Source organism: Macrobrachium rosenbergii, chromosome 23, assembly GCF_040412425.1.
Source record: "Macrobrachium rosenbergii isolate ZJJX-2024 chromosome 23, ASM4041242v1, whole genome shotgun sequence".
Lineage (NCBI taxonomy): Eukaryota > Metazoa > Arthropoda > Malacostraca > Decapoda > Palaemonidae > Macrobrachium > Macrobrachium rosenbergii.
In genome coordinates this window covers 39,696,969-39,721,968 of record NC_089763.1, presented here as the reverse complement: position 1 = coordinate 39,721,968, position 25,000 = coordinate 39,696,969, and the positions used below count along the sequence as shown (strand labels likewise).

General features: G+C 35.0%; 1 protein-coding gene across 6 annotated transcripts in view; it reads left to right on the top strand.

Moving 5' to 3' along the window:
* Positions 1 to 25,000, top strand: part of LOC136851529 (ras-related protein rapA) — a 678,490-nt gene that overhangs the window by 144,704 nt on the left and 508,786 nt on the right. The window lies entirely within an intron of this gene.

Sequence of the window (25,000 nt, the reverse complement as noted above, 5' to 3'; positions counted from 1 at the left end):
TGAATATGTGTACGTCTACTTGTATGTTTGTCTGTGTATATGACAGCAGTCATACGTCAGTTAGCTAGGACTTTTTGTGTTTCAGGTCAAAATTTAAATTTAAAAATAAAATAATCGTAGCCTACACGGAAAAATAATAAGTTTGATGAATTATAAACTGAACCAATTTGTGTGTGTGTGTGTGTGAGAGAGAGAGAGAGAGAGAGAGAGAGAGAGAGAGAGAGAGAGAGAGAGAGAGAGATTCATTAGTGTCAGTCGGTTCCTTTTTCGTGGGTTAAAAACGGAATTTTGGTTCGTAGGTATTTTTTTTCACATACTTTGTCTTATTTTATACGTTTTATCTAATGGTCTGTTTCAAGATAATATTTTGAAAGGAAATTATAAGTGGAAATTAGTTTTAAGTAAATATAATTATTTGTGTACGTTATTCTTTGCTCAATAAATTATAATAAATAAAAACATTTATTGATGTTGTCGTTGCTCCTGTAATAATAATAATAATAATAATAATAATAATAATAATAATAAAATCCGAGTGGATCTGATCTTGTTTATCTTTCCCCGGGTGACAGAAGGGGAGACAGCCACCCATCCCCTGCAAACCGGTATGTCCGCCCCAGGTGGAGGCGGGGTAGGTAGGGAACGGGAGAGTAGGGGAGACATCCACCTTCCTCCTGCAAACCTGTTTGTCCACCCCGGGTGGAGACGGGGTAGGTAGGGGATCGGGAGGGTAGGGGTGACAGCAGCGGCGAGTTCCAAGAAGCTCACATAATAATAATAATAATAATAATAATAATAATAATAATAATAATAATAATAATAATAATAATAATATTAATAATAATATTTTGTTAACATTTAACCTCATTAATTGTTCAAATAAATTTTTAAGGTTTATTAAACAACATACTCCCGAAAATTATGTAACACTTCCTTTAAATTTATTTTTTCGGAAATGGTAGGCCCACCAAATATATCTTCGGCTGTGAGGAACCTTTTTTTTTTTAACTAAAGTCTTTCTCTACAAAAAAAAAAAAGTTTCTTTTCACAGATATAAGATACCCACTCTAGGTAACAACTCCTGGACGAGATTTTTTTTTTGTCGTGAGAGGTTCTTTTTTATTCTTTAATGGGAACGCCGGTCATTTTTTATTTTTTTACCAGAATGGACCCTTTGTTCATGTTACTTTGAAATTCTCTCTCTCTCTCTCTCTCTCTCTCTCTCTCTCTCTCTCTCTCTCTCTCTCTCATACACATACATTTCTGACTTGCTGAGTTTTGAATTTTCTGTTTCTAACACATTTAACCTTCAAGTCTCTCTCTCTCTCTCTCTCTCTCTCTCTCTCTCTCTCTCTCTCTCTCTCTCTCTCTCTCTCTCTCATTACATTTCTGACTTGCTAAATTTTAAACTTTCTTTTTCTGACACAATTAACCTCTCGAGAGTCTCTCTCTCTCTCTCTCTCATATATATATATATATATATATATATATATATATATATATATATATATATATATATATATATATATATATACACACAGTATACATATATACTGTATATATAATATATATTATATATATACTGTATATATATATATATATTTATATATATATATATATATATATATATATATATATATATGTATATATATATATATATATATAATCTTCACAAAGCAATTTTCATTTTTGAGTGTGCGAACATGATTCTCTATGTATATAATTTGTATGCGCCTACGTCTACATACATATAAATAAACTCCCATGTTATGTCGACTTTTAGATCTATTCATGTAAAGTATTTTACAGAAAAAATTCGTCGTATATTAGAAGGATTCAGATTTGTTTATGTATGTAGTTAGGTTATCAAAATTGCTATTTTTTTAATCATAGAATATAATGTAAAGCTTTTCGGACATATTTGAAGATACCGAATTTCTCTAAGAGCAAATTAAGCCTTCGGCAGCTAGGAAAATGACTGAATGATTAGAGAGAGAGAGAGAGAGAGAGAGAGAGAGAGAGAGAGAGAGAGAGAGAGAGAGAGGAAGGACGGGGAATTTCCGTAACTGGAAAGTAGGAAATCTCGGAACTCGAAAATTGTTGTCAGGAAAAATTCCATATGAAAACAGAAAATGAGAAGAAAAGGTTCAGTTTCCTCTCTCTCTCAGCCGGTTGACGAAAAAAATATGAACGGCTTTTGATCAAGATTTCAGCCTCCCAGCTTTTCCGGGCTTGATTGGGCTTGAAGGAGAGAGAGAAAGAGAGGAAGTGAATGAGCTTTCTTGCTGGAAAGTCTTAGTGAAATTAGCGAGTGATGGGCTTCAAGTATATATATACAGTATATATAATATATGCATATATAATATATATATATATATATATATATATATATATATATATATATATATATATATATATATATAAATTTATATATATATCTATATATACATATATATACAGTATATATATAAAAATATACATATATAATTATATATACACACATACACAGTATAATGCCTGTATGTATGTAAACAGATAGGGACTGGAGGAAGATAGTATATACAGGGTATATATAGCCTCGTTGGAATTCTCGTTAATATTACGTAGGGAACCAAGCAGACTCCTCGTAAAGAGTCCCTAGGGAAATGAGAGAAGAAAAACATGTTGACGCCTTCGAGGTGGACCTCGAACCTCAGGAATTCTAACTTTTTGGGGCTGTTGAACAACAGGCCAGCCCAATAGTTGTTTTGAGAAAGGCTGGATCACGTTTTTCAACCACAGAGAGAGAGAGAGAAAAAAATATATATACATATATATATACATACATATACATTATATATACATACTTATATTTTATATATATATACGTATATATATATAATATATATATATATATATATATATATATATATATATATATATTATATATATATATATATATGCTCCTACAATTTTCCTCCTGTTGGAGGGAATGGCACTAGATATGTGCAGCCCTCTGGTTTTTCAACAATTCCCCCTTTTGGTTTCTCAATAAGTCCTTTAGGGATGAGGTTAGGTTCCCTTGGGCACCTTTCCCCCCCCTTACTTTTTCTTTTCCTCAGCTGGTGTTGCTACCTTTTTGCACATGGGTGAACTTGTTAGTGTTAGTCTAGAAGCCTGAGGACTGCGCCACAAGGTCACGATACCCTCTGACTTGCTCGTGAGCAAGAGGTTGTATTGGCCCAATTCCAGAGTAGTCTTATAAAATTATTGTAAGGAGTCTTATAATATTATTGTAAGGAGGACCATAAGCGTAGGTTGTAGGAAAAAAGAAGGAAGGGGCTGCCGTGGTCGGCAATAAATAAAGATGCTGAGGTGGTTACCAGGAGGTACTAAGGGTGCTGCTGATGGAGAGTCTGAGGTGGACGCATGAGACCTGAACTTCGTAAAATCACAGATGGCTTGGTTATGTGATTGTGATGGGGGAAAGAATTGGAAGACGAGAGCAAGAGACATTGGCAGAGGTTAAGAAAGAACCAAACAGCCTACCATATGCTTCCTCAGCCCAAGAGACACGGAGGGATAGCGCTTATAAAGAAGCAGCACTAGGATCAGGCTCCCAGAAGGCTTTAGACTCAATGAATTTTACGAGTTATGATTTTCGCTAGCATTCTGAACCGAATTTTTTAATTTCATAATTTAATCAGAGTTACAGAAAATATGGAATCATTCACACCGATTGGTAATTATCCGCTCGGAATTTGGGATAATAGTGCTGTTTTTAGTGATGCTTCGATATGGCATGGAATGATGCCACAAGGCATCCCATAGATGAAGATGCTGTCTGCATCTTCATTTCAGTCTCTCAGGGGACCGAGTGTGAGAATACTGGTACATCGATTGACAAGGGGGAAGCAGCAGTTGTTGTCATTCACTTGCTCTCCCTCCCTCCCTTCCTTCCTCTTTTTCTTACTCCATCCTTTGCTCCTGCTACGCATCTTGCTCCTGAGATTCCTTTTCCTCCTGCCCCTTTCTCCTGATTTCTTCTCAGTCATCCTTTTCATCTATCTTGTATATCCCTTTCCTACCTGTAACCCCTTTGTATTCTTTGTATGTTCAACTACTCTCTCCTATAGTCGGCTTCCCTATTATATATATTGTTTTTGCTCCTTCTCTTCCTCCTCCCTTCCCCCTATATCTCTATCTTCCTCCTCCTCCTCCTCTTCCTCCCTTCACCCTCTATCTCCTTTTTCCTCCTCCTCCTCCATCTTCCTCCTCCTCCTCCTCCTCCGTCCACCACCAATATGTCAAACTGCTCCACCACCACCACCATCAGTCCCGTTTCTCATTCTTCACGACTCCATACTCTTGCTGATGGCTTAGGAATCTTCAGGATGCGATGTTTATCTTTTGTTTCTTTCGCACTGATTGAGGAAAGGGGAGACGAGAAGGGAAGAGATCAGCCGGAAGGGAAAAATCTGTGCTTGAGGCCAACGTTTTTTTTCTGGAGGAGAAAGAAAGAGAGGAAAGAGTTGGGGGGGGGGCGCTGGGGAAGAGAAAGCAAGAATTGCTGGAGGTCTGTGTTTACGAAGAGCGACGGGTGGAAGGATTGCTAGATTGCTGTTTGCTAGTAAATGAAGGCAGAAGATTATGGTAATCTGATTAGAATAAGTTTTGAATAGCATCCAACCCACCTTTCATATCTATGTGTATATATATATATATATATATATATACATATATATATATATATATATATATATATATATATATATATATATATATATATATATATATATATTTTAGGCCTGTGTTATGTAAGAACACACAAAGTTTTCCGCCATAGGTGTGTTATAAAGTTTTCCTTCCTGCTTTTGTTAGAACTTCTTGTCGAGTGGGATAAAGTTGGAACGACATTTACCCTTGTAAGGCTTCTTTCTATTTGCAGCATCGGGGTTGAGTGTCCCAATGCTTTTTGGTTCTCGCCCATTTTTTTTCTTCATGACCAGTTCTTGGCCAGATGAGGTCATTAGGCTTCTTGCTTTATGTAACTAAATTTAGAGTGTTAGGAGAAGGTTATGCTAACTTTTCGTATTGTGAGGGTCGGACCTGTTTGTGATTTTGCCAAATTTTTTTATTTTCTTTTCCTTTTGGTTGTGCCGAGTCTTAGCATCAAGAAACAACAACAGCAACCACTTCGATAACGTCATTTGGAACATGATGGTGTTATGATTATTGGTTGAAATGATTTCTGAAATAATTTGCTGATAAAATCGTTAGTATGCCAAAGATAATAACCTCTATGATGAACGTCATTAAATTAATTCACGTATTAGATTGGCATCAAAGAAGCTGGGGAAGGAAATCGTTAGGAATTCACAGAAGAAATATTTTTAGGGAATGGTAAGTTCGGTGAAATAATTTCCCTTTACTGCGAGCTTTGGAATTCCCTCCCTGCTTTCGTATTTCTCGAGTTATGTAACCTCCTTTCTGTTAAGAAGCTGGTCATTTATCCTTTCTCATCTTAGAGTCCAGGGTTACTGGATACCGCAATTTCGCCAGTCTCGTCGGCCTACATGGAGAATAGGGAAAAGAAAGGTGGAGAGTGAGCTCTGGAATTCTCCTCTTGCTTCTGTATCATTCTTCTTTATTTAAGAGACGTCATATCGCTTCCTTCCGGGTTCAGCTTAATATTTTTTCCCCTTCGTAATATATTTCCTTGCTTCCATAAGTCTCTAGCTATCTAAAGTAGTAAGGTCGCCCACCCCCAACAGCCATTACATTAAAAAACAGACAAAATTCAAGAAATTCCCGTAGCGAAGAGGCCACATTCTTATCGAGGGTAAAGCCACCCAGGCTGGATTACGTCGGGAATCGTGCGGCGATTCCAAGCGATTCCTGGAAGTGTTTGGGTGGATCACAATACAGTATTAGCTCTCTCTCTCTCTCTCTCTCTCTCTCTCTCTCTCTCTCTCTCTCTCTCAGCGTGTGCTGCCTCTTGACTGGACGAGTTGTAATATGGAAAAGTTTACCATTGGTTCACGTACTTGCTTCTCTCTCTCTCTCTCTCTCTCTCTCTCTCTCTCTCTCTCTCTCTCTCTCTCTCTCTCTCTCTCTCTCTCTCTCTCTGCATCTCATCTTTCTCACTCTTTACTGGACGAGTTGTAATTTGAACAAGTCGACTGTTGGTTCGTACACTTTTGCCACCATGAAACAAAAATCTATTCATATTTCCTCTCATTACATTTTATAATGAATCTCTGAGACATTTCATTAAGTTTAATTGATTAATATCCCATGAACTTCCTTCTCTCTCTATTTATTCAGCGTATACTTCGGAGAGATCTCCTTAGGCTCCTGTTGCCTCCGGGAGTCCTATCCGGGATATTCCTCGGATCCTCACGTAATAGGTTGGGTTTAAATGGGAGGACTGGATGGTAATCCTCTTAACTTTTCATGAGAGAGAGAGAGAGATACTCGTATTTAGTATAGGGAAGGGCGCAGAATGACAGCAGTTTACACACACTCTCTCTCTCTCTCTCTCTCTCTCTCTCTCTCTCTCTCTCTCTCTCTATATATATATATATATATATATATATTATATATATATATATATGTATATATATATATATATATATATATATATATATATATATATATATATATATATATATATATATATAGTATAAATGTTATATTTAAATGACTGAATTAGAATATGAGCTTCTTGTTGTGAGAATATTTAAAAGCTGAAGGGGAGATAAATATAAACCTGTTTATTTATATTGGTAGCTCATGTTTTAGCAAAGAGTGTACAGGATGGTTATTTTCGAAGAATTATTTCAATATAAATCTTCTATTTAAATGAAGTGTAATTTCAGTTTTAATTTGTATCTAGAATCTAGAATATTGTTAATCTTTACCTGTATTCATTATCATTAAATTAGTAATCCTCCGATTGTACGATTCGTGGATCGTTACTATATCGTCTGCTACAAGTTTTGGAATTTTATTCTGCCTCTGTTTTCCCGGACTTTAGTCATCCATCCTCCAAGGTTAATCCCTTCGTAGCTTGTGAAAGATTGGAAATTTAGTTCTCCCATCCCATCGTCTCTGATTTTGTAATAACTTTTGGAATTATGGATAAATTCTTTCTTGCTTCAGTTGTATGATAAATTTTATGCAGCGCTGAACTGAATTAAAGTGTATACATGTATTTTTTATTATTATTATTATTATTATTATTATTATTATTATTATTATTATTATTATTATTATTATTATTAAAAGGAATGGCAGCATCAGTGGAATTGATTTTATATAAGGTCTTTTCAATTCTTATTATTTTCTTTTCTTCAGGCTGATATTTGCTAAGAGTTGCTTGAAAGAAGGTCTTCTCCTTATTATTATTATTATTATTATTATTATTATTATTATTATTATTATTATTATTATTATTATTATTATTATTAAAATGAATGGCAGCATAAGTGGAATTGATTTTATATAAGATCTTTTCAATTCTTCATATTATTTTCTTCAGGGCTGATATTTGCTAAGAGCTGCTTGAAAGAGGGTCTCCTCCCTTATTATTATTATTATTATTATTATTATTATTATTATTATTATTATTATTATTATTATTATTATTAAAAGAATGGCAGAATCAGTGAAATTGATTTTATATTAGGTGTTTTCAAATTCGTCTTATTATTTTCTTTTCTTCAGAGCTGATATTTGCTAAGACCTGCTTAAAAGAGGGTATTCACCCATATTATTATTATTATTATTATTATTATTATTATTATTATTATTATTATTATTATTATTATTATTATTATTATTATTATTATTATTATTACTGGGACATAAGACTCACCCTGTTCAGTTCCTCCTCTTTTCAGTTCAAGGAAATGACAACACTGGAAAAATGCCATTGCCCAAAAGAACTCGTGCATATCATTCAGAATTAGAGTCAGCTGCTTATATTTACAGCGTCCACTTTTGCATGAAATCTTTTTAAAGGCACTTTGCTTGAAACGTAAAGACGCATTTTTCAGACGTTGATTCGCGGAAAAATATTCGCACCGTAAGCGTAGTCATATTTCATGGTGCCATTATGCTGTCGAGATATTCAAATTGGGAATCTTTTGAATCATAAAAACTCGATTAAGGGATTTTTCGGGACACCAATTACGTCGTTAGTACATTACTTTTGATGTTCTTTGTGAGTTTCATGTGGAGTGCAATTACGTTCCTCGTTTATCATTCTGCCAAGATTAAAGTGTAGATTTCTCTCTCTCTCTCTCTGTCTCTCTCTCTCTCTCTCTCTCTCTCTCTCTCTCTCTCTCTCTCTCTCTCTCTCTTACTGGTCATATAATCAAGGTTCCTGAATATGAACGTCGAGACGATTTTGCAGTTGAATTTTGAAACCAACTTGCAGTTTTAGAAACCGTATCTAAGGAGGTACATGTGTATAATATATATATATATATATATATATATATATATATATATATATATATATATATATATATATATATATATATATATATATATATATATATATATGCATATATACATACATACATACTTTATATATAAATATATATACTATATATATAAATTTTTTCTGACTCACTCACCACGGGACCGAACCCCGGTCTTTCGAGTGAGAGTCCAGGGCATTAGCAATTCGAGCACAACGGTCTTAAAAGGAGCTGGAACCTAGGTGCTTACGTACCTAAGGTTAGAAATTTATTTCTGTGAAACACGTTCCCATGTGTTCATTTTATATATATATATATATATATATATATATATATATATATATATATATATATATATATATATATATGTGTGTGTGTGTGTTGTGTGTGTGTGTGTGTGTGTGTGTGTGTGTGACTGTAGACAGTATGCTTATGCTATTTGCCGCTATTGCTACGTACATATTCTACATCATCCGGATTGTATCCGAAGAGGCACGGACCCAATTTCCTCTCGTTTATCGGAAATAATTAGTGTCGGGTCTTCTCGTTTTTTGGATCCTAACGAATGTAGTCGTTTCCCCGTTAGATGAATTATGCCGTATCGAGGTGTTTGCTGGCCGTATCCAGGTAGCCGGTCAATCTTGGCCCGGCCTCCGAGGCTATAGCGCCTAAATTAAATGGCATTTTAAATGAGCCGGAGTGTTTTTGTAGTTATTTTTGTTCATCTCTTAGATTTATCTTTTAACTCTGGCGATGGTTAAGGAATAAGGTCATTTTTAAGGATTATTATTATTTTTATTTATTTTTTGGATATGCTTTATGTTTTAACTCGTGGCGATGGTTAAGGAATAAGGTAATTTTTAAGGATTAATATTATTTTTATTTATTTTTTTGTTATGCTTTATGTCTTAACTCGTGGAGATGGTTAAGGGATAAGGTAATTTTTAAGGGGTAATATTATTTTTATTTATTTTTTTGTTATGCTTTATGTCTTAACTCGTGGCGATGATTAAGGGATAAGGTAATTTTAAGGATTAATATTATTTTTATTTATTTTGTAGGTTATGCTTTATGTTTTAACTCGTGGCGATATTTAAGGGATAAGGTTATTATAAGGATTAATATTTTTTAAGTTAGATTTATGTCTTAACTCGTGGGTATGTTTGAGGGAGAGGTAATTTTACTGAGTATTATTTTTATTTTTTTTTTTTTTTATTTTTTGTTGTTGTGTTAGATTACGTTTTAACTCGTGGTTACGTTTGAGGGATGTCATTTTCAGGATTATTATGAGTGTTATTTATACGTATATTTAGCTGTTAATTGCTTTATGTCTGGACAGTATTGTCTGAGTCGGCGTTATTTATGTCTATATTTATCTGTTCCTTGCTGTATGTCTGGACAGTATCGTCTGAGTCGGCGTTATTTATATGTATATTTAGCTATTGCTTGCTGTATGTCTGGACAGTGTTGTCTGAGTCGGCGTTATTTATATGTATTTTATCTGTTACTTGCTGTATGTCTGGACAGTATTGTCTGAGTCGGCGTTATTTATATGCATATTTATCTATTACTTGCTGTATGTCTGGACAGTATTGTCTGAGTCGGTGTCTAGAAGCCTGGTGCTTAGAAATTCTTATATTTTTAAAAACAGGCTCTTTACGATCTTAATAAATCCAGCAAAGGCTTAGGGGTACATCTAGGAATCCCGCTAGTTTTCAGTGGAAGAGGGGTTACTTTACCAGTTGCTTAGTCGGAAGTCGACAAAAGTCCTCTGAAATTTCTATAGGATGTGTATTGAGTCCAGTACCAATGTGGCAGTACTTACTAATTCTGTTAATTTCCTTTGAAGTTAATGTTTTATTTTTTACTAAACCTGTGCTTAGATGCGGAGCCTTAGAAATTTAATTACATTTGTGTGAAGTCTTTGGACATTGCTTATAAATGTTGTAGTTTTATTGCTTAGAAAATCTGGTAGAATTTTGTTAAAACTTGAACCGGTGCTTAAAGCTGTGTTATATTGAAGTCACTGGCTACAGATGTTGAATTTATTTTTTTAATACTTTAGTGGGTGTAAAGACGTATTTAATTAAATTAGACTCCGTCCATAGCACAGAAATTTGATATCATCACTTCCCATTTCCTATGTAAGTCTTTCAGGGGATAGCGAAGTGATGAAGTGAAACGAAGAGTCATCAGTAATACATAAAATACCCCTAGACACACTGCACCACTCACCTGTATCTTGCTGGCGCTCTCACACTTTCACTCTATTAAAGGCTAGTTCCTTCCTCTGCTTCACTCTTTCACGCCGTCCGTCCAGCACTCTCTAGGTCGTCTGCTTCATTTCAGAATTATGCACTCTTATCTCTCACACTTCATATTCCTCTTGTACAATATATATAATAAACAAACAATCCATCTCGACAGTTCACTTCAGCAGTTTACATATTCTCTCTTTCTCGTTCACATTCAAAAGGCACACTTTAATTCCGTCAAGGCGAGTTGGCTCAACAGTCGATTCGTACATTGCTGGCTTTCACAGATGAGTTTCTTTCAAATTTTCTGCAAGGGTTTTCTACCACCTGTAAATAAACTGTGCTATCCTCTCCTCCTCTTTCCTCCTAGTATATATTTCTCCGGCGTCTTGGCTTTCATCCACTCTCAACACATTTTTGCTCACGTTTACTCCCAGCCTTTTCCTTTTACTAAACAAGCTATTCCACTAGATTCTGGAATTATACTTTACAATTCCAAGTATTGCCTTTGTCGTCTGGGAATTCCTTTCGCTACTCATTTGCTTATTCAGTTTACACCTGTTGGCCTTTGTCAGGCTTCACGCATCTTCCCATTCTTATTATATATATATATATATATATATATATATATATATATATATATATATATATATATATATATATATATACATATATAAATATTTATATTATATATTCTATATATATGTATAAAATAAATATACATATGTTTTTATTATATTTATATATGTAGTATTATGCATGCATATAGTGTATGCATACATAAATACATACACCAGTTACAGCTCAGAATTAAAATTACGGCAAAATATAGGATAATTCATGTAAAAAGTTTAATTGAGCCAAATACCTGTATGATAATATATGCTGATCATTTCGGATTAGAATATTCATAAGTATTGTCGGAAGGGAAACTATTTAGTTATATTCGAACAGTATAATGAAGAACTTTGTTGTTTTGGCATCACAATTATGTTGTGATAATTCGTATTCTACCATGATGAAATTCTAATTGAGTTCCTGAGGGAATATTTTACAGAAAATGTATGCGCACTGTGATAGACAGCTTTAGGAAGCAACTGGTACAGTAAAGGTAAAAGTGAAGAATAAAGTATGTATATATATATATATATATATGAAATTTTTTTTTTTATCACACCGTGATTTTTATACAATCATGAAGCTACAAATGTCGCTTAATATCGAAATCCACGCTACCTCGGTATATCTCCGTTGGAGAATTGTCGCCGAAGGGGAATTTATATAAGTGATAAATGAATTGGAATCGTGGGGACACGAACCCGCGACGAAAGCCTATTCAGCGACTCCAGTTGACGTAAACCAGCCACAGTTCTGTTAACCTCAAGGGGAGAGTATCTCCTCCTCTCAGGCAGCCTCGTATCACCTGTCTGGCCATCTCCTCTCACATTTACATTGAAAATCGATTATCTTCTTCACAGGCTTTAGCGACTATTTTGTTCTATTAAGCTTTGTTATTCTCTTCCTATTTCTGTTTTCCCTGACGTATAACACTTTGATTTTTTAAGACACAGGTGCCGCTACCTTCCATTTCCTGTTTGTTACTTTCCTCGAGCCCGGGCTAGTGAAGGGCATTTGATTTACCCTTCCCATTTTCCTCTGTTCTTAAAAGTACGACTTTGTATTCGTAGTTTTTCATTATTTACGATACAAGTATTTTTTCCCCTTCCACCATCGCATGGCTTGCCGTGTGTAACTCACAGATGCAATCGCTGTAAACAATTCGCAACAAAAATGGAATTATCCTTTAGTTTTGGCTCTCTCTCTCTCTCTCTCTCTCTCTCTCTCTCTCTCTCTCTCTCTCTCTCTCTCTCTCTCTCTCTCTCTCTCTCACTTTACGATTGGACGGAGGCCTGCACTACCTGTCCATCTGTCCGTTACACAGTCAATTGAAATACCATTAAAAGTCGGTTCGTACCTGCGGAAAATGTGAATATTTTTACATTTTTATTTTGACCGTTTGTATGGTGTATGCATCATGACTCTGTAGGTTGAAAAAGAGTTTTTATTTTAATGTCTATTCTTGCGTGGGCAGTTTTGATTCATTTTTCCGAACTGCTGCACTGTCAGGGACGTATTTATTGGACATTCCAGGACAGAGAGAGAGAGAGAGAGAGAGAGAGAGAGAGAGAGAGAGAGAGAGAGAGAGAGAGAGAGAGAGAGAGAGAGAGAAGGGGGGCGATACACTGATAATCTGATGTAGTATATTACCTGATTACAGTGATTACAGTTAAGCAAATAGGTTGGATATATATATATATATATATATATATATATATATATATATATATATATATATATATATATATATATATATATATATATATATATATATATATATATATATATATATATATAATTATATATAGAGTGAGAGAGGGAGAGAGAGAAAAAAATTACATTGATAATTCGTTGTAGCATATAACCTGATTACGGTTGAGCTAATAGGATATATATAGAGGATTTCCCATACACGGAGATGGTTTATAAGCAGGTAAACCCTTATTAAGCACATCTAAGAATGGCTTACTTGTGGTAAATACCCGTTAAAAACGATTTCTCCATATATATTTTTTTTTTTATAACAGCGACTACATGCGATGCGTCGCCTTCCGGATAACCTGAAGATTTTTTCCGCTTACTTGAGTCTGTTTATATAACGATGCTTTTTTATTATTATTATTATTTTTTTTTATAAATCGCGTCTATGGTTTCCTTCTATTGACAGATAGGTTTTCTGACCTAATTCTGAATTCTGTGTTTATGTTGATTATTTTGTGTACTGATATGGGAATAATTCTTTTTTCTTGTCATTTTCATTGGTATTTTACCTCACGGTATTTAATTCAGCATTTTTTTTTTTTTAGAATTCTTTTCGCTCTTCACATATGAACATTTTATTTTGTGAAGGCTTCAACCGTAAGTTAATGGACGTAATGGATTTTGCATGTAAATGTGTGCTCATATTTTTTGTAATATTATTAATGAGACTGCGTCTTCTTCTTCCTCACCTTCTTCTTCTTCTTCTTCTTCTTCTTCTTCTTCTTCTTCTTCTTCTTCTTCTTCTTCTTCTGAAATATTATAACATGAAAAATAGATTTTGAGATTTGTTTGGTTTCTATTATTATTATTATTATTATTATTATTATTATTATTATTATTATTATTATTATTATTATTATTATTATTATCAGAGGAACTGAATGTACTCTATCTCGTACCATAAATGTAATTATGTAACTAAAAAAATAATGTCAGCAAATTCCTCTGAATGTAACTTCTGTCAAAGAGTACAGAGATGTTTAATATAAAACACCACTAATGCTACCTTAGAAGGTAGTATCTCAAGTACAAAAAACATCCTTATTGTATTTGTAGACAAGTTTATAGTGAGAGCTAGTATAAATGCTCAAATAGCTTGCTGATGAAAGTTGTGTGTGTGTGTGTGTATGTATATATATATATATATATATATATATATATATATATATATATATATATATATATATATATATATATATAGATATATATATATATATATATATATACACAGTATATATATATATATATATATATATATATATATATATATATATATATATATATAATGTGTGTATGTATGTATTATGTATGTATATATATATTTATAGAGTATATATATATATATGTGTGTGTGTGGTTGCACTTGTGTGTGTGTGTGTATATATATATATATATATATATATATATATATATATATATATATATATATACATACATATACGATATATATATATACGACTCATCAACAAGCTGTTTGAGCCTTTACACCAGCTCTTACTATAAACTTGTATATAAATAACATATTACAGTATATATATATATATATATATATATATATATATATATATATATATATATATATATATATATATATATATATATATATATATATATATATATATATATGTATGTATGTATACATATATGCATGTGTACATAAGCATCCCTATGTAATTGCTTAGTTTCAGTATATAATGATCTATGTGTCCTTGCGCACATGTGTGCATGTACGTATGCGGATGTAAATGAACCCCTTCGAACGTACATACAGTGTCTGTTGCTGTGAGGTTCTCATACATAACGTTGTCATCCCATAAATGAGTCTGTAAGGTAAGCGTACGCGTAACAGCTCATTTCGGGTAATTCATTTACCTGTTACCGAAACAAGATATTAAAAAAAAAAAATGTAATTGAATGTCATGCGCAGGTTCCATAACCGAAATGAGACGTACCTGCTTACGCGATAACATGAATTGCGACGCTTCCCAATTTCGGTGATGAAATTTTAGGCATGGCCTTCTGTTTGGAACGGAAATTTAATGCATGAATGCTCTCGCAATTATTGTTTCCACTTTGCTGAACTTTTAGCACCGGAGGAGGCCGTCTGTGCTGCAGTTTCTGTCGGTGTGGAAAAAGGACGTTGCTGTGTGGTAGCTGATGTAGGGAATGGCTTAAACGTTTCTGGTGTGAGTGTCCGAAGTTAAATCAGCAGCGAACGTCAAGTTTTGGAAAGAAATCGATCAGTGATATTTTGCCAGAATTTCGACGTTTGAAATTAATCCAATTATAAAGTTTTTTTAAAAATAGTAATGTAATTGATGAAATATATAAAAAGAATATAAATGAAAACAAACCCTTCTGGCCAGCCCTGTGAGAGCTGATAATCAGGTTAGTAGTCTGGGAAAACTTGTAATAATAAAATAATTGTTGTAGTTTTATTTGTTTTAGTAAGGGAGGGTGCTACGAGAAATTTATGTAGTTTTAGTTGGTGTCGTAGAGGAAATTTCTCTTATAATAACCGTATGTGAGGTGCTTTTGTATATAAAGGAGGGCATTGCTGTAGATTGAGTTGGTGTAATAGAGGAAATTGGCGTAGTTTTGGTTGGTGTGGTAAATGATATTGCTGTAGTTTTAGTTGGTGCAGCAGAGGAAATTACAATAGTATCAGCTGGCGTAGTCAAGGATATTACTATAGTTTAGATATGGTAGTATTATGGACTGTTGCAATGGTAGATAGTGTGATAGATGTTATAATTAAACATTCTTTCTGAAAAAGTACGTGCACAGGTTTACAAAAAATTACGAAACCCATAAAAATTCATTACTCACCAATAACAGCCTTCTAACCTGCTGGAATTTGCATTCTTTGTATATAAAAGTATGAGAACCAGTTTGACCTGGAAGTAGTTTGGGTTTGCCGGCGGTGGGAAAAATCATTAGTCTTGGAATTGCAAGGTTCACTGACATTTTTTTTCGTTAACCCTAAGCTTACTAAGGACATTAGATAACTTTTCCAATGGGATTTGCCATTATTTATTATTATTATTGGATGTGAGTCTACCTTGATGGTTTCCGTTCTCATCTACCACTCGCTGAGTTGCCAATGAAGCAGGAATTTATTTCTGGTGACAGAAATTCATTTCTCGCTATAAGGAGGGTTGTGGATGTATCACGTAAAATGTCTAATCCCTACCCTCCCGATCCCCGATCCCCTACCTACCCCGTCCCCATTATTATTATTATTATTATTCGAAGCAGACCACTTAGTCAAAATTTTGCAACTCAAAGAGTTGGCCAGGATCTTTCTATTAAAAAAGAATACGAGACTTTAGGAACATATCTCGTTTTCCAAAATCTCCTCTCCTGCATTTCCCTAAACGTACCTAAAATTAGGAAGAGCTAGAGAATCTGTATTTTTTTTTCATTGCTGTCGAATCTTTGCATTAAAAAAAGAGTAGAGGGAAGTAGGCGCGTATCTTTTTTTTTTTCTATAATCTCCTTTCCACACTTCCATAAACGTACCTAAAATTAGGAAGAGCTGAAGAATCTTTTTTTTTTTTATTGTTATTGAATGCAGACTTCCCTAAGCATCTTGAATTTAGGAAGGGCTTGAGGAAACGGAGATTGACGAAATTCGATGTTTCCGTTCGGCCGGATGGAGTTTGAATTGTACGTCATTTGTTTGAGGAGGAGGATTGTGAGGGGTTGGTTGGGGAGAGGGGATATTGGGGAAGGGAGGGGAATGGATATGTATTAGGGGAGGAGGGTTCATGGAAAACATTTAAGGGGGTTGGGGGGAGGGAGGAGAATAAGCTTCGAAGTAGACCAAGTCTTTGATCTTACAATTCGATTTCCCTAATAGAACTCACAGGTAGGAAGAGGTCCTTTCATGTAACTTTTGCTCTCTCTCTCTCTCTTTCTCTCTCTCTCTCTCTCTCTCTCTCTCTCTCTCTCTCTCTCTCTCTCTCTCTCTCTCTCTCGTAGAATGAAACAGTTTCTGGAAACATTTTCGTCTTTGTTGAAGGGCTCTCAATTTAACGGTGACTTGAACGGTTGACGTAAATTGTTTGATTTAAAGGGAAATGCTTGTTTCGGTCTTATGTCCTGACGTAGTGTTTTTTGCTCTCTCTCTCTCTCTCTCTCTCTCTCTCTCTCTCTCTCTCTCTCTCTCTCTCTCTCTCTCTCTCAAGTCGTAGGAATTTAGGTGAATTCCATCGTTTCTTTCATTTGATGCTGAGGTATATATCTGGTTTCTACGTGATCTAAAGCATATACTTATATATGTATTTGTCTCGTAAATAAAATAGGTATCCATGTATGTTTTCTGTGTGTGCCAGCGACAGTCTGCAAGTAATAATCTCTAAGGTTTGTCGTCTTCCAGCCCGGGGCCAGCCTCTCTCGCCACTGGTTCCTCTATAAGTATGCAAAATGGAGATATCTCTTGGTTTGAACCTCGGGATGTTACGTAATGTCTCTAGGTTCGTGACTTCCCATCTTGACCTCCTCATACATTTCGTCATTTTTGACGGCATGGCTACTCAAATACCTAATTTATATATATATATATATATATATATATATATATATATATATATATATATATATATATATATATATATTAATATATATACTATATATATTTATATATATACTATATGCATATATTATATATACACACACATATGGATCAAGCTTTGCTTTATCCATTAGAGATATCAGATGCGTCATTGAAAAAATACACATCAAATAGCCGAGGCTTATTAGTAGAAAGATATTTCCTACCTCAGAATTACCGGTAAAGCGACAGACGCCTATCAATAGTATTAGTGGGGATAAAGAATCTTACAGATTTTATTAATTATAGATACGCCTCAATGTGGCAAACCTATTTTAAACACGCGCCATTATAACAGTGACGTTATTCAGCAATATGTTTAAGTCATGTATCTTTATTGTTTGTGCAGGGCAGATTATCACTATACATTTTCTAAAATTACACACATGTAGTTAACTACGTGTATACATGTATGGATATTACAGTGGTATGTTTTACTTAATAAACGTCATGTAATCATGACACACTGTTACAATGTTGTTCAAGTACAGCTACGTAATTATAACAGCAGGGCTATAATCTTATGCTAACGTAGCAGTGACTATAAAGTTGTGATGGTAGTATAAAATTCGCAGTTACATGGGCATGTGTTAGAGTAATGTTCAAGTACAGGTATATAATTACAACGTGTGGCTATAATATTATGCCAACGTAGCTATGACTGTAGAGTTAGGAAATGGTACATAAAAGTACATTTTTGTGTTTAGATAGCAAGAAATTTACAGTTACATATTTTGCTTAGTGAATAAAGTTGCATCTATACTCATATGAATATTTATCATGGAAGAAAAGACCTGGTAACCGTCTGTTGAGCATGGGCCTAGCAACCCCATCCCCAGAATTCAGTTGTCAGAATACTGCAACACACCTTAGTGGTATGCTATGACCTACTGTAGGTCACAGTGAGACCAGAGCAGCCAACTGTGCCAGGAAAGAATAGGATGAAGGTGTGTCTTCCCAGAATGAAGATGAAACGCCAAGATAAACGCTTTGAGCTTGAAGCTCCCTGTCACTGTTTGTCTGCATTACCCGAGCCTGGAATTGCCTTAATAAATAAACGCTGCGAGTACTGTATGCTTTTATTTTTATTTATTTACTAGCTGACCAACCCGGTGCTGCACGGGAAAACTCTGAACGACAACCGATTAACTCTCTCTCTCTCTCTCTCTCTCTCTCTCTCTCTCTCTCTCTCTCTCTCTCTCTCTCTCTCGTGTTAAGATAGTTGCTTCAGTTACATTGCCCAGCATTTTTGACATTTTATATTTCACCCCTTCTCATCCCCCCTTTCTATCGGGTCTGAACTTGGATTTAAGGGCATTGGGAGTCTTACTATTCATCTCAGCGACCTCGAAAACTATGGATTAGACACTAATATCTGCCATTTTTTAATTTTATTTTTCACTCCTTCTCACCCCTCCTTCCAATCGAGGCTGAACTTGGACTTAAAGGGCATCGGGAGTCTCACCACTCATCTCAGTGACCTAGTAAACTATGGATTAGATCATTAGACACTAATATCTGTCGTTTTCGGCTATTTTTTACATGTCACCTCCTTTCCACCCCCACCCCCTTTGGGGCCAGTGATGCTTCCCCCCCCACCCCAGATATTCTTTTCCCGATAGTAAGTCATATGTATACCGAAAGAGGTATGATAAATTCGTAGAGTTTGTTTAATTACTAAGTCCACGGGCAAAACCAGTTCCGTTTCAGGGAAGCCCTTCACCCCCACCCCCACCCCCTTTGCTGCCCTTTGGTGATAGTGATGTCTTACCCGCACAGTATTCTTTTCAAGATAGTAAGTCATATGTATACCAAGTTTGGTTGAAATTGATCAATGGGTTTCAGAGTTATGCTGGAAAATACAAAAATACTTACGTACACACACATACATACATCCATTTTTATATATATAGATTTTTTCATTTACTTGGCTTATGGAGAATTATCTCAATCGGTTAATTTTCTGACTGCCTTGTTCTATGAATAGGGTATAATAGTTTTTAAAGTATTCGTAGAATCTCTTTGTTTCTCTCTCTCTCTCTCTCTCTCTCTCTCTCTCTCTCTCTCTGTAGTAATATATGTATAATAGTTTTAAAGTCTCTCTCTCTCTCTCTCTCTCTCTCTCTCTAATCTCTCTCTCTCTCTCTCTCTCTCTCTCTCCATTGAAAAGAGTATTATAAACTATGCCCATCTCTCTCTAAATGTAGCAGTAAATGCTATTTTCCTTATTTCCCTTTTCATCTCCACTTTATGGCGTAGAAGAAAATTCTCCCTCTTTCAAAGGAATGATCCGAAGCGATATTATTGGTCCAGAAAACACCTTACGAAACACATAACCGAATAAAAACGACCTGGATCTTGGCACCTGTATAGTCTACCTGCCCTATAGAAAACCAATATTTACGGAGAACAAGGACGTGTTAAAACAGCCCTCCTCGCTCTTAGGAATTCATGCGATACGATCCGTAAGTAGCTTACGTGGGTTGGTGAGGGAAGCCTTGGGAAAAAAATGTGAACGAGGATCTGCGCGTGCGCAAGAGTGAGGGGGAAATTGACCCAATTTGTCACGTGGCTGATGCTCCTTACAGGATTTTTTTTTATTTTTCTATCATCTTCGTCACATATGTTTCATTCTTGCCGCTTGTGTATTTATATGCGAAGAATACATGAAACTGTTGGCTAATGTATTTGTTGATGGGTGTAGAAGAGGTTACTCTTGTTACATATTCTTAGTTAAGCTTCATAAAATAATAATAATAATAATAATAATAATAATAATAATAATAATAATAATAATAATAATAATAATAATAATAATATTATTAATAATAATAATATTATTATTATTATTATTATTATTATTATTATTGAAAAAGCTTTTGTTTGGATTATTATTATTATTACTACTACTATTACTACTACAACTACTACTACTGACGAGTATAGAAGAGGTTATTCTTATTGTTATATAAGTTTAAGAAAAGTATTATTATTATTATTATTATTATTATTATTATTACTATTACTATTATGATTACTACTACTACTACTACTACCACTAACTGACGAGTATAGGAGAAGTAAACAACATATTCATATATAAGCTTAAGAAAATTATTATTATTATTATTATTATTATTATTAGGAAACGACTGAAGTTTGTTCTTAAATGGAAACTGAAATTAGAACACAGGAAAGCTTAAATGATCTGGGTATAGGTTTCCTTCATCGAATGGCGTATCCTTTCGTGACTGACGCTCGAGTTCGCGACTTCCTCATATGTTTGTGAGCAAGAGGCAAAATATATACACCTCTTCTCGTTGCTGGCATGTTGGAACGAACTAAAATGATGGAGAACTAAGCAGAAGTCATTAGGATATCTAAGCTTTGCAATTGCAAAGCAAAATGGGTATCTGACTTGACAGAGTTTCTGCAACTAACTTAAACTATCTGTATGCTTTAATTATTTTTATTTCGTGGTGGCATCTTGTTAAGCATGAGGATGCCCTGAAATTAGTTCTGTCAAGGTAGAGGAGGTAATTTTGGAAGAAATTATCGTCAGGTAAAGTACATTGATAGCAGGTGTCTCAAGTGTCATTAGCAACATCCCACATGTCTTTCATATATAATAATGAATTTTGAGGAGCGACTGCATCGCAGAGGATCGCTGGAATACAGATGACAAGAGGTAATAACGCATTAAGGATGGAAAGGATGGAAGACGGAGATAACAGGAAGTCTAGACGGCGTCAGAAATGAGGAAATACGGCAGAAGTGACGGAATGCATTAACGAGGAGGAACTGTACCGGAAACGAGAAAATACAACAGACAACAGAAAACTAGAAGCTGATTAACACAACAGCTAAGAATGAGAAATACACTTATTGTGGAACCTTCATTATGAAGAATTTCTATCACTAGAAATATTCCTCTAATTCTTTTGGGAGGAAAACTCGGGCTCAGAAATGAGGAGATTTCCAACATACCATCAAAAGAACTGGAAAAGGGAAGAAGATGGTTAAGCGTCTCAAAATTAGTGGCACCTGTGGTTAGCTTATAGAGAAGAGGAAAAGACGAATTGAGATTAATATACCTGTACAATGTAGGATTTTTCTTTCACGAACACACGTTCTCTGATACATGGAGGTAGGTGCTGGAAAGGTAGCCAGGGGAGTAGAGGCTCTTAGCACGTAAGCTGTGGCTGTATTTTTTCCTCAATATTCTTTGCCTGTAATGATCATGAATAGATATAGTATCTAAAGGTCTTAATAATATTCCTGCTAGCTACGTCATACAAATTGTATGTATATATATATATATATATATATATATATATATATATATATATACATAATGCATATATGTGTAAATATATATACATACATATATGAGCCTACAGAGGCCCAGGAGGACTTTTTAACACACATATATATATATATATATATATATATATATATATATATATATATATATATATATATATATATATATATATATATGTGTGTGTGTGTGTGTGTGTGTGTGTGTGTGTGTGTGTGTGTGTGTGTGTGTACCATGCACATTTTTCCAATTTATTAAGTATGGTGGCTCCAAAACAATAGAGCCCTCCAGCTGCTCAGCAAGTATTCCAGGGGTGCGGCTGCTGGCCCCATCCACTTTTCTTGACCCCAGCAGTTGCTGGTAACCGTTTAAACCTTTGTTGACCGGTGGGGCGTAGGCCGGATGATGCAATACCACGGACCTAGCAAAGTGAGCGGTGCTCTATACCACACAAACTAAGTGTACGATGAGAATGTAAGGCTCAGGATGGTGATTGCTTGTTGCCTTATCGTCTCGTCGTTTTCATCAGATCTTTTTCCTAGTTTTTTTTTGGGTGGGGCGGGGGGTGGCGCCTTTGCAGCCCTTGGGAAATCAACGTTACAATTCCACTTACCGTTTCCCAGTGTCTGTCTCTGGTCTGGGACGCTCTGCAGTTGTTGGTGGTGTTGTTGTGGTTGTTTTTTTATTCCTGTCTCGACAAAAGGAAGACGGAAGGAGAGTTTAGGGAGGAATCATCGTAGTTTTTCTGAATTTGAAACTGAGACAGTTGTTACGTGCATTAGCGTGTTTGTGTTCAGTGAGGGCGGGATGGTAAAAAAAAAGTCGGGTGCCTGGCCTCAGAAAGTATGAGGGAGGACGAGAAGGAAAGTGTAATGCAGAAGAGGAAAGATTTGGGGCAAACCCACTCGTTGTATTTTGTGTCCAGTTAATGGTTTAACTCCTTAACATCAATTGCTTGAGCACATTTAAGTTCGCGATTACGTGTGGGGGAGGTGGGGGGGAAGTTAATGCAATTATAACTAGGATATTAACCCCTGAAACCTTGGTTGCAGTTCTTAGGCTGCATATGCCACCTTCGCAACCAAATAATTATTCGGTAATAAATATGACTACCTAAAGAGTATATGTCTCAAGTCGTTTGCATAAATATTTTTCCTCGCTTTGTTTACATTTCAGGATTTGTTACATTTGTCGTCACTCAGCGTATGGTTGTCGTTTTCGCCTTCTGATTCTCGATGACCAGAGTCGTTGCAACGCCAGATTGCATGAAAATAGAAAAAGACCCATCAAGTGCTTGGTTGGTCCTCATTTTTATGGGGTTTCATCATTTAATTTTCCCTGATATCTAATGGAATAGTCTTCAGGGACCTAGAAACATCAAATAAATAGAAAAAAATCTAGGGTTGGGATTGGAAGAACAGAGAAAGAAAAGGAGTATGAAGTCGTATTATAAGTGATTATGAACTTTCCACTTGAGACACCCTATGTTATTCAGGAAGCACAGAAGAGAGCAAGAGTTAAACAGTTTATGGTTATGAGCCTGAGATAGCCATAGTTGCCCTTGTTAAGTTTGGGTGCTGTATGAAAATAAACCCTTAATGGAATAAAGTTCTTAGGTGACAAGTGACGCCCTTGAAAGGAAACTGAGAGAAAGGCAATGCATTTAGCATAATGTCAAATCAGGTTACTCATCGTTTACAATTTATCACACAGTACTGAACGTACTAACGAGCTTGTTGCTTCCTGAATGATACCCTTTCGAAAAATAAAGGATAAATTGCGCTTGACAAAGAAAGAATTGATAGACCTACTCTTCAAGGCACACTTGCCTGGAGTTGTGAAAACTCAGAAGTGAAGAAAAGAATTTATTCTTATTACTGTTCTGGTAGTCTCCCCTACACCGGGGCTTCAAAGGGATTGGTAAATATTGCCTCTCCGAAGAAGATAAACGCAATATGGCGAAGTTTTCCAGAGCGCCTTTGAAATATATGTATATATGGGCGAAGTTTTCCGCCTTTTGAGAACAATTTGCGTTTCTCTAAATTGACGTTTTCGTCTGTCTTTATTGTAACTTACTTTTGGCGTCTGCGTCGTTTTTCATGATCCAAGCTTTTTTTTTTTTTTTGATATTTAACTGTATGTTTGGTGGTAATTTGTTTCTTTTAAGTAAACAAGATTTCTTAGTTACACATAATGCCTATGATTATATATATATATATATATATATATATATATATATATATATATATATATATATATATATATATATATATATACATACATATATATTATATATGTGTGTATGTTTGTATGTGTTTGTATATGTATATGTACATATTTTCGGTTATTTAAGAAAAAATAAGTTTAATTGTGATAGTTATCTTATTTTTAATTCGTCTGTTTTAAACTTAATGGGCCTTTCTAAATCTGTCAAGATCATGTTTATGTATAACGCTTAATTTTTCTTCTGTTACTGAGGAGTGTAGAAATCCATTTCCGTTGCAGTAGTATTAGCAACAACAGTGGAGTTATCCCGTTGGGGGGTACCGCCGTCAGTGCATCTCATGAGGTGCACTGTAGGCATTACTTAAGGTTCTTTGCAGCGTCCCTTCGGTCCCTAGCTGCAACCCCTTTCGTTCCTTTTGCTGTACCTCCTTTCATATTCTCTTTCTTCCATCTTACTTTCCACCCTCTCCTAACAATTAATTTACAGTGCAACTGCGAGGTTTTCCTCCTGTTACACCTTTCAAACCTTTTACTGTCAATTTCCGTTTCAGAGCTGAATGACCTCATAGGTCCCAGTGCTTGGCCTTTGGCCTAAATTCGACATTCAATTCAAATCAACATCGGGGTTAGTGATAGCAGCAGTATGGATGTCGTCTGCGTTTTAAAACTCTATTGATCATCTGATTCAGAAAATATTTACTATACATATTTTTTGCTACAGAAAGATTGAGTGCTA